The sequence below is a fragment of the Fukomys damarensis genome, unplaced genomic scaffold, assembly GCF_012274545.1.
Source record: "Fukomys damarensis isolate Sample0158 unplaced genomic scaffold, DMR_v1.0_HiC HiC_scaffold_20, whole genome shotgun sequence".
Classification (NCBI taxonomy): domain Eukaryota; kingdom Metazoa; phylum Chordata; class Mammalia; order Rodentia; family Bathyergidae; genus Fukomys; species Fukomys damarensis.
Window position 1 is genome coordinate 22623280 of NW_022900932.1, and position 20269 is coordinate 22643548.

The following is a 20269-nucleotide window of genomic DNA, read 5'->3' on the forward strand; positions in this document are numbered from 1 at the left end:
ATAAAATTGCATTTTATCTCTCCAACTAGCTTGTAAAGTTTTCAAGAGGAGATGTCATGACATAATTCTTTTTCATTTTTCCTAATGTTATCAGAGTCTTTTTGTTCTCATTGAGTTTATTGGTACATTTTAGGTATACAGTACAATTACATTCATCATTGGGATTTTGTACTTTTATGTGACAGGTCTTGGTTCTCATTTTTTCCCCTTACCCCTGCCCTCCTGTTATCAGAGTACTAAGTCCCAACCAACCAGATCTGGTCATTGGCCCCCAAAAAGAAAATGAAAAAAAATAATAATGAAATCAGAAAGGAATTTAATCAGTGTAGTTGATTGAGAAAATAAGGAGAAATTTTTATTTCTTAATACTACTTTTGGAGACACTGACATGAGCCTTATGTTTAAATAGGGAAAAAATTGGGGCAGGCGCAGGGTAAGAAGTATATATAATTAAGTTGTCTTGGTCTGACTGTGACTGCAGATTTAAGGCAATAACTGGAGACTTCTAGGTACCACTTAAGTGGGGTGGGGCAGCTGGAACAAGCCCTTAAAAGCTGGTAGTTGAATGTTCCTGCAAATCTTGACAGTACTGTAGTTAATCTCACTTTGGTATCCTCAGTCTTGAAAGGGGATGAAGTAGGGTTAATTAAGTTTGGGACTAATAAGCCTTATATTACCAGGTTTTAGACATTCCTTTTGTGATTAACATACTTATTAGAGAATGGAGCAAGAATCTGGACCAAAGCTTAAGATAATAAAGGAAATATAAACCAAATGAAAGCAGAGATGTCAAACTTTATAATGGTTTTAGCCACCCCCTGGGTAGCTGCCTGTCCATGTGAAAAGTCAGTGCTTTTTAGCAAAAGTAGCTGCTAAATTTCTATTACAGGAACATCTTGTACAATTTTCTTGATGGGTTTGTTGGTTAGAAGATGTTCCTGCTCCTAATAATATGATTGATAGTTTGAATAATGTTTTAAACTAGTATATAACTGTAAATGAAATGGAAAAACAGAATCAGAAGAATACCATCTATAAGTTACTAATGTTGAGCTTGCTTGAATATTTTAAATGGTTTGTAGAAGGCCTTAATATTTATAAATTTTGACAATAAAGGAATGAGGTTGATATTTTTAGCACCCACTCTACAATTCATTAGGCTATATAAGTTCACTAAGAGAAAAACAGTAAGTCCACTATGAATGCTATAAACTTATTCCAGTGTTATCTCCTTTGCTTCTAACACTATGAAGGAAGTTACTTTTAGAATGAGCTTTCTGTAGTTAAATTATGATCCACATATAAGTGCTACTTTATAGTCACCACTTGGTTTAGGTAAAAAAAAAATGATTATACATTTAACCTGATTAATTAGACTTTGTTCAATTGAATTTCTCCCACAGGATGCTGATTGGCCATTATTGAAACATTCATAGTGTTTCTTTCTTAACTTACCTAATGGCAATTAAAACATTTTGAAAATTTATATGCTAAAGTATTGAACTACCATAGAATAAGTGGTACTTCTGTCTAAGAAGTGCTTTTGAACAAAATAGTACTAATTTAGTTGTTGTCTATTGAAAAGTCAATTACTTTAAAGATATGTCTTTGTTCTCCATTCAATCAATTTACTACTAAATATAATTTAAAAACATAGCCTCAGAAAATAATTTTGAAATGGCACAGTGAGGATCTCTCACACTCTGCTCCTTAAAAGCAGTGAGAACATTAAAGTCAAAACATTTTCAGAACTCTGAAAATTAACCAAAGATTTATAGCAAGAAGAAAATTCTTGAATTTCTTTAAGAAAATGATTGATTTTTTGTGGTATTTTAACTTGCTTTATTTCCATCTCCTTTTTCCCAGATAAGTAGTATCCTTGAAAGTCAGGCACACAACTATTAGTAGCTGTGAAACCAAATGCTTAGTAGCTACTGGAAAGAACAGAATTTGCCCATAAAGTTCCCCTGAGACAACTGTATAGAGTAAGGATTATAAGAACACATTGATTGGATTATAACATGTACTCATCTTCCTTCTCTTGTTCATCCTCCTCTGATAGTATAGAACTAAATCAAATGTTATTTCTCTTAAAGTCTTTTCCTGAAGATTGCATCCCTTGTGTCCTTCCTGGATTTGTTTTATCATGACAATATATATACAAGAAAACACTCATCCTGACATTATTGCCTTTGGATCACTTTCCACAGCCAGGGTTTGGTCTCCTTGAACATGAAGAACAGTTTTGTATGGCCAAGACTAGCAGTATCTGGCATACAATACAGATTCAATACATAGTTAGAAAGTTTTAGTTTAAAATAAGTTTCTAATCATCACTTAAAGAAATAGAGTAGAATTATTTCTAATAGAAGTTATGAGTTAAATAATATTTATAAGGATAGTCTTATTTTCTCTTTAGTTTCCTTTAGATGATAATACTCTAAAGCTCATATAGGTCTTACATGGAGTGAGTGGTCACTATTTCTTTGATGCATTGATGAATTGCATAGTGTGCATACTATGAAAGACTTTTTTCCCTTACAAATCATTATACCTCTTATTGTCCTGAAAGTATCCTACAAAAAATAAGACAGATTGAATATGATTAACTTGACTAGTGGGATATATATATTCAGAACTAAAATGAGTTGATTATATATCAATAACTCATGATTAACCATTTAATAGTAATTGTCTCATTAGATATTTTCATGCTGTATTACACAAGTGACAGTAAAAATTTATGAAATGAAGTGTATTGGAAAAGTAATTTAAGTTAAAATAAGTTTTTCCTGTTTTTTTCTTTTCCCACCTCCCTCAACAAGCTATCATCTTGGAGTAATTAAAAGAACACAGTTGCAACTATGTTTATAGAAGCACAATTCATAATACTGTTTTTGGAAGTGGCTTATGTTTCCATCAGCAAATGAATAGATAAAGAAAATATAGTATTTATACACAATGAAGTACTACTCTGCCATAAAGAAGAATAAACTTGAGTAACTTGTAGGTAAATGGATGTACTTTGATACCATAATGTTAAGTGAAATATATCAGACACACAAGCTTACATACCACGTGATTTCTCTTACATGAGAAACCCAAAATATAAAAAAAGAGCAAAATAAAAAAATAATTAGAAGTAGGGAGATAGATCTTTCTCAGATGAGAAGGTGCTCAAGAGATGGAGAGTGGGGATGGAGGAGAGGGATAAGGGATGGAAAAAGAATTGAGATGTTCTGGTAGGCCCGACCCTTTCACCTGGTGCCACAGAGAAGCCAGGCCACTGCTTGCCACCTGCTAGAAGGCTTCCCATTTGACCCAGCACCTTATAGGGCATCAACACAGTGGTGTTTGTGCCTGCCCACCCCTCTGTGAACAAGAGACAGAAGGCCTCTCTGAGGCTCCTAGATGAAAATTGAAGCCCACTGGAAAATGAAGAAAATCTGTGATAAAGGCACAATGTTGGTAAATTGGAGAGACCAGTACCTCACATTTGAACTTGATCTAACTTCAGGGGAAATACAGCTGGAACCTGCAGTAGAACCTTGCAGAGTCCAACCCAGCAGGAGGCCAGAGATCTCAACTTGGGTCTTGCAGCCAAAAATCAGCCTGAACCTTAGGGGACAGCTGCTGGCTAGCTGAGACTAATTGGCTTAGACCTGCACACTCCTGCCCATACTGTGTATTGTGTCTATAGACACAATACAGCTATATCTGGAAGATCAAAGTATTAACCCAGGAATTAAACCAAGGACAGTACCAACAACAAAAATAGAAATGAGAAGGAATTTAAACAAGACACAAGAGGCACACCCTGAAGGAGACTCTCTATTTCTATTTGTATTTTTATTTTTCTCTTATGTAGATAAGAGAGACAAAGAAGGCCATGACATCCTTGTAAAGGGAACAACACAAGACAAAGAAATGACAATCATAAATATGTATGCACCAAATACTAATGACCCCAACTATACAAAAGAAATATTAATGGATATGCAAAATGAAATAAGCACTAATATAAATGTAGCAGGAGACATCAATACTCCACTGATACAAAAAGATCATCTAGACAAAAAAATCAACAATGAAATATCAGAACTGAACCAAAGCTTAGAACAGACTTAGTAGATGTCTACAGAGTGTTCCACCCTACAAAATCAGAATATACATTCTTTTTGCATGCACATGGGTCATTCTCCAAAATAGACAACATACTAGCTCACAGAACATGTTTAGGTAAATGCAAAGGAATGGGAGTTATCCCTTGTATATTATCAGACTATAGTGCAATTAAACTGGAGATTGGTAGCCTAAGAAACTGAAAGAACTTCACAAGCACATGGAAATTAAATAACACCCTGTTGAACAACCATTGGGTCACAGAAGAATTTAGACAGTTTTTACAAATAAATGATAATGCCAGTACAACACATTGGAATCTATGGGACACAATAAAAGCTGTTCTATGAGGGAAATTCATTGCAGTAAATGCCCATACTAGGAAAACAGAGCAAGCTCAAATAAACAACCTAATGTTTAATGTTAAGCTCCTCGAACAAGAAGAGCAAGAGGAACTGAAAGCTCATATAAGGGAGGAAATTATGATGATCAGAGCAGAAATTAATGCAATGGAGACTAAGAGAAAGATACAAAAAAATGAATTGAAGAGTTGGTTTTTCAAAAGATAAAATAAAGTTGATAAACCCTTAGCCAACCTTATCAAAAAAAGGAGAGAAAAGGCTCAAATTCAAGGAATTAAGAATGAAAAAGGTGAAGTCATAGCAGACCCACTGGGAATCCAGAGCACCATGAATACCTACTTCAAAAATAAAATGGAAAATACAGAAGAAATGGATAGATTCCCAGACACATTTGAACTTCCAAAGTTGAATGAAGAAAATACAAAAAGTCTAAACACTCCAGTTATATTCAGTGAAATTGAAAATATAATTAAAACATTACCAACAAAGAAAAGCCCAGTCTCTGATGGCTTCAATGCTGAATTCTACAAGACATTTAGAGAGGAAGTATTACCACTACTCTTTAAACTCTTTGATGAAATTGAAAGGGAAGCAATACTTCCAAATTCATTCTTAGAAGAAAGTGTTACTTTGATTCCAAAACCAGAGAGAGATCCAATGAAAAAAGAGAACCACAGGCCACTCTCCCTAATGAACATAGATGCAAAAATCCTCAATAAGATACTGGCAAGAAGATCATCAAGAAGATCATGCACCCTGACCAAGTTGGGTTTATCCCAGGGATGCAAGGATGGTTTACCATATGTAAATCAATAAATGTAATACACTATATTAACATAGTAAAAAACCATATGATTATCTCAATAGATGCATAAAAACATTTGACAAAATTAAACACATATTCATGATAAAAACCCTACAGAAAATTGGAATAGATGGTCTTTATCTCAACCTGATATAGGCTATCTATGAAAAACCATCAGCCAATATCATTCTAAGTGGTTAAAAACTGAAAACCTTCATGCTAAAATCAGGAACAAGACAAGGATGTCCACTGTCACCACTCCTGTTCAATATAGTTCTGGAAACATTAGCCATAGAAATTACACAAGACAAAGAAAAGCAATAAAGATAGGAAAGGAAGAAGTTAAAATGTCACTATTTGCAGATGATATGATACTCTACATAGAAGATCCAAAAAAAACTCTGCCAAAAGATGGCTAGACTTTTTTAGAATTGACAAATTCAGTAGATTGGCGGGATGGATACAAAGTCAACACTCAAAAATCAACAGCCTTCTTTTACACAAATGACAGACTCACTGAGAGAGAAATTAGGGACCAATGCCCTTCCCAGTAACATCCAAAAAAATGAAATATCTGGGAATCTAACAAAGGAGACAGAAGACCTCTACACTGAAAATTACATCACTTTGAAGAAAGAGATAGAAGAGGATATAAGAAAATGGAAAGACATCCCTTGTTCCTGGGTAGATAGAATGAATATAGTGAAAATGGCCATACTTCTGAAACTTCTATATAGATTCAATGCAATCCTGATTGAGATCCCAACAGTATATTTCACAGAACTTGAGAAAACAATCCAAAAATTCATTTGAATCCAGAAGAGACTTAGAATAGCAAAAACTATTGTAGGTGCTAGATGCTGGGCTTGGTGGTACATGCCTGTAATCCCAGTACTTGGGAGGCTGAAGCAGAAGGATCGCTGTGAGTTTGAGACCAGCCTGGGCTACATAGTGAGTTCCATGTCGGACTCAACTACATAGTGAGACCCTGTCTCAAAAAACAAAACAAACAAACAAAAACTACTGTAGGTGCTATAGACATGGTAGGGGTATCACAATTCCCAACTTGAAACTATACTATAAAGCCACTGTGATAAAAACAGCATGGTAGTGGCAAAGAAACAGACCCAAAAATGAAGGGAATAGATTAGAAGGTGCAGAAACCACATCAGACATACTCAGCTACCCCATCCTTGACATAGGAGCTATCTTCAGTGGAGAAAAGACAGCCTCTTTAATAAATGGTGTTTGAAAAACTGTCTTTCAACTTGCCAAAGATTAAAACCAGATCCCTATCTTTCATCATGCACTAAACTAAAATCCAAATGTATTAAAGATTTAAATATCAAAGCAGAAACACTAAACTTATTGGAAAGTAAATTAGGTAGAACTCTCAAGGACATTGGCATAGGAGAAGACTTTATAAACAAATCCTCAGCAACATGAGAACTTGCACAAAGAATCAACAACTGAGATCTCATTGTATTGTAAAGTTTTTGCATTGCAAGAGAAATCACCAACAGAGCTAATAGACAACCTGCAATGTGGGAAAAAATTTTACCAGCTACTCCTCAGACAAAGGACTACTATCTAAAATATGTAAAGAACTCATAAAAATCAGCCCCCAAAATACAAAAACCCAATTAAAAAATGAGCATCTGAAATGAATAGATACTTCTCAGACAAACAAGTCAAAGCAGCAAATAAATATGTGAAAAAATGTTCAACATCACTGGTCATTCGAGAGATGCAGATGAAAACAACACTGATATTTCACCTTACCCCAGAAAGAATGGCTGCTATCAAGAAATCAACCAATAAACAAATGATGGCGGGGTTGTGGGGAGAAAGGAACCCTTCTACATTGTTGGTGGGAGTGCATCCACTATGGAAATCAATATGGAGATACCTCCAAGAACTATGATTAGAGGTTCCCTTTTACCAGCTAACCTTCTGCTGGGTATCTTTCCACAAAGAATTAAATGAATCATACCACAGTTAACTATATACTCACCCATGTTTATAGAAGCACGGTTTGTAATAGCTAAAACTTGGAAACAATCCAAATGTCCACGAACTGGAGACCGGATAAAGGAGATGTGTTTTTTCTATAAAGTGGAGTACTATGCAGCCATAAAGAATGAGACTCTAGAGACATTTACAATTAAATGGATGCGCATTGAGGCTATTGTCTTAAGTTAAATAAACAGGACACAGTTGAGTAAACACTGACTAGTTTCTCTGGTGTGAAAAACCAAAAATGTAAGTAAGGTTCAAATGGCATAATCAATAGTGTGAAATAGGAAGAAAATGACTAAAGGGGAAGTGGGAAGGGGAGGGGAAATGAAATAAGGGAAATGAAAAAGTGGAGACAATGTCTTCGTGAATAGTGAAGGGTGAAGGGGGTGAAAGGAGGGCAGGCGTCTGGGGAAAAAAACAAGAACCAAGATACATGATGTAAAAGTACAAGATCCCAATGATAAATGTAACTGTATTGTTTGCTTTAAATGTACCAATAAATTTAACAACAACAAAAAAAGAATTAAGATGTGTTAAATATATGTACCAACTCCTCCAGAAGCAGTGTAATTATTATGTACTGCAAACATATACTAATAAAAAATAAAACTGAACAAAAATAAATCATTGGTTTTATTTTTGGCTGTAACTGGAGCTAGCTGTGTATCTTTGAGCAACATATTTAATAATTTAGAGTTCTTAGGTATTTAATTAGGAAGTTCACTTTAATGATTTTATGGCTCTTTCCAAGTTTAAACAAATGTCATTATGTATGCCTACTAATTGACCAATCTTTGGACCAAATAAGACTTTGGAAGCCCATTACCTTCACTGTAGCATTTATGTCTGAGTCAGTGTACTGGATGTGCAACACAGAGGACTGATAGATGTCACTTATTTAATGTGGATCCCAAATGTAAGCTTTCTAATTACTGTTCAAACAACTCAGGACTTAATACCTCTTTGCATCCTCTAGAGAAAATTTGCTTAGACTTACAGCATTAGTAAGCAGTATTGACTTTGTTCAGAGTTATTTAGAGGAAAATTTTTAACTTTCACATTCTATAAAAACTACTTTAAAAATATTTGTTGGATTTGTATATTATCCAAAAATCATTTCTGCCATGGAGATTCTTCCTTATTAGTTCAGGGAAAATGACTGTTTCTTTCCCTCCTAGGAAAGAGAAGCCTTCAGCTTCTCTCATAACTGATTACCTTTCCCTTAGGTTACTTTCATCCAGCTTTAATGTTTCTTTTAACTCTGTTTTATATAATTTCTTGTCTTTATTCAAACTACATACAACCATTCACAATATGCTCAGCAAATTAAGGGCTGCTCCAGTATAGGGAGCCAGTCTCCTCAAGTCAGTGGGCCTTGAACAAATAACTGCAGGGATTTTCATGATAAACATAGACATTTTATGCATAAATAAGAATTTAATAGTTCAAGATTATTCAACATAATCAGTAGAGGGAAGATTAGCATATTCTTATTAACTATATGAATTTCCATTTGAAAATCTATATTATAAAAAAGGCAAACATTTTAAGGTAGCATCCTGGAAGACCCAGGATATCTGTAAATGTAAAATTCTGGTTAGAAAACTATGAATGAATAAGAAAGGGCTGAACACCTATGAGCCGACCTTAACATTTTGGTGTTGTTTTCTTCAGATGAGCACGTGTTACATTAAAAATAATATAATATTATATGTAAATGTATATATATAAATTTGTAATTAGGACTACATAAAAATTAATTTTCTTGGTAAATTTTAGGTATACAAGATAATGACATTCATCACTGGAGATTTGTACCTTTATATAATATATTTTGATTCTTATTTTTTCCCCACTCTCCCCTGCCCTCCCTTCAACCCCTCCACCCCTCTATTTATAAGGACTTTGTTTCCATTTTTCATGTTAATTCCATTCCTTATTTTCCTTTCCCCTCCTCTTTCCCCTTTCCCTTTGCACCTTTTCTTCCTATTTTGCATTATCTGCTACACATTTTGATCCTCATTTACACTTTCTGTTTCTCACACCAGAAAACTATTTGGTATTAACACGTGTTTATATTATTTACTTCACTTAAGAGTATCGCCTCAATGGGCATCAATTTTGCTATAAATGTCTCTAGTTTTTTAATCTATATGGCTGAGTAGTACTCCATTAAAAAGAAAAACAACACAGACTGATGGGCACACTTGGGATGTTTCCAAGTTTTAGCTATTACAAACTGTGCCAGTATAAACATGGGTGCACATATATTGCTGAGGTATGATTAATTCTTTTGGGAAGATATCCAGCAATGGAATAGCTAGGTTAAATGGAACCTCTAATCCTAGTTTTTTGAGGTATCTCCATATTGATTTCCACAGTGGTTACACCATTCTACGCTCCCAGTCACAGTGGAGAAGGATTCCTTTTTTCTCACAGCCCTGCCAGCTTTTGTTATTGATTGATTTCTTGATAGTAGCCATTCTTTCTGGGGTGAGGTGGAATCTCAGTATTGATTTCATTTGCATCTCTCAAATGCATCTCTCTATGATGTTGGACATTTTTTCACATGTTCATTTGTTATTTCTACTTCTTTGAGAAATATCTGCTCATTTCAGGTGCCCAGTTTTTGATTGGGACTTTAAATTTTGGAGGACTGATTTTTTAAAAGTTCTTTATTTGTTCTAGATAATAGACCTTTGTCTGAGGAACAGCTGGTAAAAATTGTCTCCCACATTGTGGGTTGTCTCTTCACACTGTTGGTCATTTCTCTTGCTGTGCTGAAGATTTTTAATAAGAAATCCAACTTGTTGATTGTTTGTGCTAGTTCATGGGCAATTGAAGTTTTATTCATAAAATCTTTTCCTACACAAATGTCTTCAAGAGTTCTACCTAACCTCTCTTCTAGCCAGTTTAGTGTTTCTGTTTTTGTTTTTCTTGAACCTTGAGGTTCAGCATCAGGTTGTTTATTTGAGCTTGCTCTGTTTTCCTAATATGAGTATTTTCTGCTATGAATTTCCTTCACTGTTTTCATTGTTTCCCATAAATACTGATTTATTGTATTGACATTATCATTTAATTGTAGAGACTGCCTCTTTCTTCTTCAATTACCACTATGACTCATTGGTTATTCAGAAGTGTATTGTTCAATTTTCATGTGTTTATGAAATTCTTTCATCTTCTTTTGCTAGTGTTCTCCAATTTTTTTGTACTATGATATACAGGGAATAACTTCAGTTACTTAGCATTTACTTAAATGTGTTCTATGAGTTAAGTATGTGTTCTATTTTGCAGAATGACCCATGTGCAGCTGAAATAAGTGTGTATTCTGATTTTGTGGGGTGGAACACTCTGTAAACAACTCTTAAGTTGGTTCAAGTTTGATTGAGTTCTAGTATTTTGTTGCTTATTTTCTATCTAGTTGATCTATGTTTTTGTGACAGTGGTGGGGTTTTGACATTCACTACTACTATTGTATTAGTGTTTATTTAGTTTTTCATGCCTGTTAGTATTTGTTTTATATAGTTGGGCACAGTAGTATTTGGTGCATATATATTTATGATTGTCATCTCTTTCTTTTGGATTTTTCCCTTTATAAGGATGCAGTGTCCTTCTTTTACCCTCTTAATCAGTGTTGATTTGAAATTCATTTGATGTGCAAATAGGATAGCTACTTTTGCTTTTTGGGGGGTTCCTGTCACATGGAGTATTGTTTTCCACGCTTTAACTTTTAGTTTATGAGTTTCTTTTTTAATTAAGTGTGCTTCTTGTATGCAGCATACTGTTGTATCTTGCTTCTTGACCTTTCTGCCAATCTATTTCTTTTGATTGCTGAATTGAGACCATTAATATTGATGGTTGTAGCTGATATGTATTAACTTATCTTTGTCATGACTTTTTCTTTTTGTCAGATTCTCCCCCTTTGCATTTAATTTCTTATCTTGCCTGATGGATTCATTCTGTTGGGCTTTCTGGGGTTGTGATTCTCATTGTCTTTTTCTAGGATATTATTTAAAAATTTTTTGAGGGCTGGTTTGGTATTCATGAGGTTCCTAAGGTGCTCTCTGTCATGAAAGTATCTTATTTCTCCATCAATTTTGAAAGATAGTTTTGTAGGGTATGTAAATCTGGGCTGGAGGCTGTTTTATTTTATTATTTGAAATATTTCACTCCTGATTCTTCTTGCTTTAAGGGTTTGTGTTGAGAAGTTTGCTGTGATTCTGATGGTCTTTCCTTTGTATGTGATTTGTTTCTTTAATTGCTTGTAGAAATTTGTTGTTCTGTTTGGTTTCTGGAATCTTAACTGCTATATACCTAGGTGCATATATTTTTGAATCATAGCTAGTTTGAGTCCTATATGCTTCACTTATCTGTACCTCAAGTTTTTCCCCCTGATTGGGAAGTTTTTTTGCCATTACTTCTGTGAATAGTTTTTTCTTTTTATGTCATTTGCACTCTCTCCTGTTTCTTTATTGACTCTGGTCAGTCTTATGTTATCTTTCTTTGCATCATCTAGCAGCTGCTGGATTTATTTCCCTTGGGCCCTTATGATTTTCAAGAAATTTTTCTTTTCCAGGTCACTAATTGCAACCTTCTCATCTATATCTGAAATTTTGTCTTCACATTGGCTCATTCTTCTGCATAAAGTGTCTTTGGAGTTTTTAATTTCCTGGATATCTGTTTGCATCTCTTTTATGGACTTCATTTGTTTCCTATTCTAGGATTCCATCATATTCCTCAGCACCTCTATATTTTTTTTTATCTGAATCTGCTCTACATTTATTAAATCATGTCTTGAAGTGTAGACACAATCTCTGCTGTTATCTGAGAAATAATTTCTGATTTTATTTTTTCCATATCCTTTTTTGTTTCCAGTTCAGTCAATCCAGGTGGTTGAGGATCAGATTGTCCCATTTCATGCTCTTTGGGGTTGCCTTAGGTGATCTGGAAATCTGGCTTTGAGACTTGTTTGTATGTCTTCTCATTTTAACAGATGCAGCCTGCTGCACCTTTGTTGCAGTGACTTTTGACTTACCCAGTGGTCTTTAATTCTCATCCAAACACGGAGAAATCTTTTCTTTGCTGCTCAGCACTGTACCAATTCCTAGGTTCAGAGTGGTGGCACTGTCCTGTTGTCTGAGCTGGTTTCTGGCTGGGGCTTGTGCACACTTTGGATGATGTCTAGGCATGCCTCTGGCTAGGCCCTGCCCTCCTACATAGCTGTTGTCTGGAAGGGTCTTTGGCTGGGGGCTGTGCAACCCAGTTGCTGGTGTATGGGTGGGCTTCTGGCTGGGGCCTGTGGGCACTTACTAATGGTATCAGGGTGGGCCTCCAGCTGTTGTTTGTGCACCTGTGCAGCTCTTTTCCAGATGGGTCTTTGGCTATAGCCTGTGTGCACAAGTGGGTGGGATTGGGGCAGTACCCTGGCTGGTCCTGCCTGCAGCTATACTACTCTGGTCCACACAAGCTTCCCAGTGGGATCTATGCTCACTTATGGATGATATTGGGGCAGGCCTCTGGCTGTTGCTTGTACACCTGTGCAGCTCTTTTCCAGGTGGGGTCTGGGGCCTGTGGGCCCAATTAGTCGGTTTTGAGGTGGGCCTTGGCTGGACCTGCCTGCAGCCATATCTCTCTGGTCCACAATGGTCAATTCTTGAGTTAGTGGTTTAACATATTAATTTTCAGTCATTCAAAAATAATTTCTCACATAAACATTGAAGGTTTTATATTTTCTTCTACATAATATTTAACTGTTGTGGGGTCATCAAAGTTCCTTGTCTTATACAGTCTAATTTACATGAGAATTTCTTTTATCCTAATATTCTTTTGAGAGCTAAGATTTCTACTTCCACAGTCAAGCTACCATGACAATGACAGTCTCACTGTGTGAGTGTGTGTGTGTGGTTTAGCAATTCATTTTTTCTCTATGTGCCTTAGTTTGCTCATGTCTAAAACTGGGATAACAGCAGTACCTATCTTACATAGCTGTTATAAGAATTCAAAATGATAATGTATTTGAAATACTTAGAAGAGTTTCCAGTATTTAGCAAGAACCATACAGATTAACTATTAGTATTTGTTTTGGCACAGTTTCACTGATTTCCAATTTCATATCAATGAGGTCAGAAAACGTGGGTTGTAAAATGTTGATTCTTCTTATATGCTGAGATATGTCCTGTTTTGTTACTCTTTGTGTGGTCAACAGTGTGAATATCCAAAGTACATTAATCAGAATATATCTTCTGTAATTGAATATAGAATTTTATATTTGTTCACAAGGTTAAGTTTACTAATCATGTTCAAATTCTATACATCCTTACTAATTTCCCATCTCCTTAATTTTTAATTACCAAAATAGGTGTGTTACACTCTCTCATGGTGATTATAAAATTTTCTAAGATCTCATCATAACTTAGTTAATTATTGTTTCAAATATTTGTATTTATGCTATTGAGGGCATGGAACTTGTATAGGATTTCCTGTGTGAGAGAATTCTTTGAGATCTGAAATAATGATAAGTAGAAATGATAAATTTTGATGAATTACTAGAAATTAGTTATTTATCAAGTAGTGGTGGTATGGTTTGGAGTATAGAAGTTTATAAAAAATACGTCCATGAAAAGGAAAGTCATATATTTCTATGAAGTAATAACATTGAGGTGACCCAGAAAGTGGCCTTAAAGTTACAAGATTATTTGAAGCTTGAAATTTTAACAAGTAGTGAAGACAGTTCAGTACGTTACAAATTATGAGAAATGTAATTTTCTTCTTTATTCTTTAAATGTTCTCTACTGCTGTAATGGCTTGGCTTTTACAACTGTGAATCAATAGTTTATTGATTTTTTAAAGATTTTTATTTAATGTACATTTTTAAAAGTTGCATACTACTGTTCTTAAAGTAAGTTGGGTCAAGTTTGGAACCACAAGCTATTTTAGAGTTAGAATAGTTAAGCATTCAGGGCATTTAAAGTTATACCAGTTTAGTATATGAGTTCCTGAGAGAGACTATAGGAGAAATCCAAAGTCTTGATACAAGTGTAAGGGAGAGATCATATAAATGTACAAAGTTTTCTGGACTTAGTCTCCCATGGAAAAAAATGTATATGGCATTAGCCCTTTACTGCCATCTCATTGCACTGAAAAGATTTCTCCATTGGTAGTTCTGCTGTGTGGTTACCCATCTGGTTGGTGGTTTATGTTGTGAGCTAGTTAGCAGTATAACTTGAGAGAATTGCATGTTAAATCCTTCTGTTTATTTGAATGATACTAATTCCATATAAATTAGTGTGTTCTTAGTAAGCTCTTCAACTCTTTCTGACACCTTATGGCTTGGGTTCTTTGTCAGTCCATACCTACTTCTACTATTATATTTCTATTGTTTTTTTTCTTTCATTTTGCTAAATGATTTCATATCCAGTGAGGCTGCTTATGTGGTGAGAAGACTGAGTTCAGCTCAATTGACATACAGGCAGTCCTATTTGGGCTCTGAGCTATCTGATTTTAAAATAAAGCAAGTACAGGAGTGAAGTGTAAAGGAATAAAGAGCATCAGGCATCAATTAAGAATAACCTTACTCATCCCCTTTTGTTTCCAGCTGATGTGAAATTGGCAGGCACTTAAAACTGCCTGTTCTTTTGTCACTGTGTGAATAATCCTGTCGTGCACTTATGTAATATTAAAATTAAAGTTCACTAAACTGTATGATTTGGAGAATGAAGCCAATAGATAGAATTTCTTATTATCATTGTTTTCAGGGATCTTAGGTATCTAAACCTGAGATTCCATATGAAGATCGGCCCAAATTTTAATATATGGTCAAATTTCTAAATATAGGTTATAATGGCTTGTGTTAGTCAGTACGCAATCACTTTGACAAAGTACTAAAAAAATCAAATACAATGGGAATGGGACCAAGAAGTGAAGAGAAAGGGGAGAGGGGAGGGGAAGTAGGTGTAAAGAGAATTAAGATGTGTTTCATACTTGTATCAATTCCCCACAACAAATGTAAACACTGTGTACTGGAAACATGTTCTAATAAAAATATAAATTTTTAACAAAGGAGGAAGGACTTACTTTGGCTCATGGTTTCAGACTGGTTTAATGCTCAATGGTTGCTTGGCTCCTTTGCTTCTGGGATGGTGGAGAAGATGTGGTGCAGCAGAGCTTCTTACTTCATAAGGGGCAGGAAGCAGAGAGAGCAGGAAAAGAGTCATGAGGAAGGGGATGAGGATTACCTACTTCTTCCAACTCTGCCCCAGTTGAAAACAGCCTATTCAGCTAGTGAACTTACCAATTGCTTAATCCATTGGATGAAGGTAGAGCCTCAGGATCCAATCACTTCCCAAAAGCCCATCAACTAGCAACCAGGCCCTCAATATAATGAAGAGCCTTCTGGGGGATATTTAGAATTTCAGCTCTATGTGGGGACTTTAGAATTTTATTTAGCTGGAATTGTCAAGGTAATATAACTTCTTTAGGGTTAGAATGACATATTAAACCATAAACAATGGTAGATTGTGAGCAAAATTAGCCTTTAGGTACTCTGTTGTATTGATACTAATGGAAGTTGCAAGAGAGTAATTTGGTTGCTTATACTTGAGCTAATATTCCTTTAGTAAATGCAGATTTCTATTTCCAGAGTTCACTTATACAGAGCACATTTTTACTGCTTGTATTATTCTTTAGTAAGCTTAAGACAGCCCTTATATTAAACTTTAAATTCTCCCTCTCCAAAGTTTATCCAAGAACTAGAATGATGAACTTAATCTCTGCAACTTTGCAATTAGTGTATTAGCTTAAGTACTATTTTTAGTATCACTGTGCTTTGCAAGTCATCTGGTTAATGTGTTTCCTTTTGTAGAATTTTACCAGAGCATAGCAATTGGGACACAAAATAAACATTAACAGACTTTTCTTTGTGCTTACATTTGGTTATAAGAAAAACTTTTTTTCATTTGCTGTTTTTGTCCTCTAAAAAGTGTTCCTTAAAGAGAGCAGAATTAGGGCTTCTGTATTTCAAAGGAGCAACATGTCAATATGTGAAAAGATGTTCTTACCCACATAGATTCTAGAAGGATAATTTTTAATTTTTGTAGAAGTAAAAAAAGGAGAAATCAGGTTCTGTATTTTCAGCTTTTTCTTGACAAATACTGGTGGTGTAAATTATCCAGCTGTTCTTTCCCTGTATGGATTTTGTAGTACCTAGAGCGATTTATAGGTCTAGAGTGCAGCTGCTGAAAGTCATTTATCCTCAGCTTTGTATTAAATCCATCATATACAAATACATTAGCATTCAGTACAGACCTCAAGGGCTTAAGACATTTTTCCCCTTCTGCGTTGTTGTCTGGCAAATGTTTATAAAATATACTTAAGCTGCATCCCAAAATTATTGGATTGATGTGTACTTTTAGAAGGGCTACTTTTAGTATTTATATTTAGAGTATTTGAAAGCTATTCACTTATTGGTACAAAAGGAGCAGTCAAGATGAGTTTTCCTGTCAACATTAACAGATTGGTAGTACTAACATGCTTATTCTTGACAAATTAGGATTTCAACTTGGTCTGCTCATTTGCTGTTCCTGCCATATGTCTACTAATCAGATATGTTCACATTTCAGAAAAAATCATTCACATTTTTTGAGGAGCACCTGTTAGGAAATAAGTAAGGGGAGTTTTCAAATTTCTAGTTTCTTTTTCTTTTCTTCTTGAAGACATCTATTCTTCCATTAGATGAACATGAACTATTTTGATCAATAATGCAATTATAGAGTTTATAAAGATCAATATGGATTGCTTGGTTATGACTTTTCTAGAACATCTTCATCTTATTCATAAAATACTGATTAAGTTTGAAATGTATACATTGCTTGACAATAACATTCTTCAGAATGTACATCTGGATTTTTATTCAGAGAATGTGATTTTTCTCCTTATTATCTGCTAATATTAAATATGAGACATGATTGAAATATACAGTGACTGTATACATTTTCAATATTGATTTATAATAAAAGACACATTGCCATTAATCTTCCTTGAAATACCTACACTTCAAATGCACTTATCCCATTATTCTTGCCACTGTTTGAAGCATTTCTGGAAGTCCTCCTTTGTCTTTATGAGGTATGATTAAAAACATGGTGAAAGGTGCTGCTGAAAGTCACCCCATGGGAAGGGAGACTTATAAAAACATTCTAGTCTGCCCTCATCTACTTTATTTATCACATATGGTACCATGCAACTTCTGGCTCTTCCCCAAAGTCAAGACATCCATGAAAGGAAAGTGCAGAAAAACTGCTCATATGCCTGTCAGGAAGCAGAGAGACAGAGAAGCTAGTATCTGAGAAGGAATAAAATACCCTTCCAAGTCATGATCCCAGTGACCTACCTCTAACAAGGCCTTACCTCCCAAAAGCACACATAGCTGCTGAACTTACCAGTGGATGAATCCACCAATAAGTTATAAACTCAGCATCCAATCACCTTCTAAAAGCCCCACCTCTGAACACATGAGTCTGTGGTTGTTCATTCTACATCTATACCATAACATTCTATCTCTGACCCCTAAAAGTCTCATGTGCATCTCTTCATGCAAAATGTATTTAGTCTATCTCCAAGAGTTGTCAGTTTTAACAGTTTCATCATTACTGAAAAGTCCAAATCTAAAGTCTCTGAGATGTGAGCCCTGTGAAAATCAAAAAGAAAGTTAAACACTTTCTACATATAATGACACTGAATAAACATTCCCATTCCCATTCTAAAAGGAAGGGGGATAGAAACAAATGGGAAAAATGAAAAACTAAATCCCAGTAAGGCAAACATTAAATCCTGTTAAATCGGGGAAGGAGAACCACGCCTGCTCCCAACCCAGCCACCATTGCTCAAGTGCCGGGAGGTAGGCCGGGCCCCAATCCACTGCGGGAAGGAGAACCACGCCAGCTCCCGACCCAGCCGCCATTGCTCAAGCGCCGGGAAGGTAGCCGCACAGGTGCCCCTGAACCCCCATAACCTCCCCCCACCTCAGACCTCCTGACTGTGCAAGTCTTTGGGCCCACTCTGCAAAGACAGAGGTGGTCATCAAGGGTATTTTTCTGAGTTCCCAACTTTGAACATCTTTAAAGAAAGGGCATGGGAAAGCTGTAATAGAACGTTGTGGAGTGCAACCATTCAGAAGGTTGGGGAACTCAATCTGGGCCTTGCAGCCCGTGGTCAGTCAGTGTCATGGGGTTCAGCCATCAGCTAACTGAGATCAGGAGTCTTGTATTCTTGCTCTGTCTGAGACATTAAATGGTAAATACACTATATTGAAATTTTGTTCACTGCAGACATGTTCTGGACTGCTTCTTGATTTCAATTATAATCAGATGATTTAAGGGTGATAGACTAGTGACTACCACCAGTGGTCAGTGTCCAAGTTGTGCTTGATCTTAATGTGTCACTGATTGTATCAGTTGGGGTCTGATGTTATGAAGATGAGAATGTCTGTGGGTCATTAGAGACACAGAAGCTAGGGTGCAACTATATCAGGAAGATTTGAGTGATAATCCGGAGAGTAAACCAAGGACAGTCCGACAACAAAAATTAAAATGAGAAAACACTTAAGCAAGACACAAGGACAGACTTCCAGTTCACCAATGGCAAACAGTAGGGCAAATGAGGATGAAAAGGCCGATAGTGAACCACCAGGACACTCTGAACTCAAAGCACAGGAAGTAACAAAACAGATCAATCAGGCTCTAGAAAAATTCAAAACAGAAATAATTTCCCAGATAACCATAAAGATAGTGAGCAAAATGGAAGTCATGATTCGAGACTCGAGAGCAGAAACTGACAAAAAAATAGATGAGCTCAGGACCATGAAAGAAGCCATGAAGGCCCAGCATAAGAAAGAAATGTAAAAAATAAATACCCAACATAGGAAAGAAATGGAATCTGTAAAACAGATTCAAACAGATATCCAGGAGATTAAACACTCTATTGAAAGTGTATGAAACAGAATAAAAGAATGCGAAGATAGACTCTCAGATATAGAAGATAAGATTGCAGTCAGTGACCATGAAAAGAGAGGTCTCTTAAAAACAGTAAGAGATCATGAGAAATCGATCCAATAATTCCTAGATGATGCAAAGAAGAATAACATAAGACCGATAGGAATCCATGAATTAGCAGGAGAAAATACAAATGACTTTAAAAAGCTGTTTGCAGAATTAATGACCGAAAACTTCCCAAACAGAGGGGAAGAATTTGACATTCAGATAACTGAGGCATATAGGACCCCAAATAGCTACAATCAAATAAAATCTATACCTAGACATATAATAGTCAAGATCCCAGAAACCCAACAGAAGAACAAAATACTACAAGCAGTAAGAGAAAAGAAACAAATCACATGCAAAGGAAAGCCCATCAGAATCACAGCAGACTTTTCAACACAAACCCTTGGGGCAAGGAGAGCCTGGAATGAGATATTTCAAGTACTAAAAGAGAACAACCTCCAACCTAGACTGATGAATCCTGCAAAACTCTCTTTCAAAATGGATGGGGAAATAAGACACTTCCACGACAAAGAACACCTGAGAAACTACATGAATACCAAACCAGCACTACAAGCAACTCTAAACAAGATCCTAGAAAAAGACAGTGAAGGCAACAACACCATGAGGCCCAACAGAGCAAATCAAATAGGACGGGTAAGAAATTAAAAGGAGAAGGTGAAAAAGTAAAAAGAGTCAACAAAAGGCCAATAACATGTCAATAATGAGTCACTACATATCAGTTATAACCAGCAATGTCAATGGCCACAACTCACCAATCAAGAGAAATAGAATGGCAAAATGGAATAAGAAGCAAAGTCCAACAATATGTTGTATACAAGAAACACACCTAGTGCAAAAAGAAGCCCATAGACTGAAAGTGAAAAGATAGAAAACAATTCTCCATGTGACAGGAGCCCAGAAAAAAT

At 35.6% G+C, this 20269-nt stretch overlaps 1 protein-coding gene across 3 annotated transcripts in view; it reads left to right on the forward strand.

Annotated features, from left to right (window-relative positions):
• The window catches only part of Ctnna3 (catenin alpha 3), a 1561788-nt gene that overhangs the window by 307469 nt on the left and 1234050 nt on the right, over positions 1-20269 (forward strand). The window lies entirely within an intron of this gene.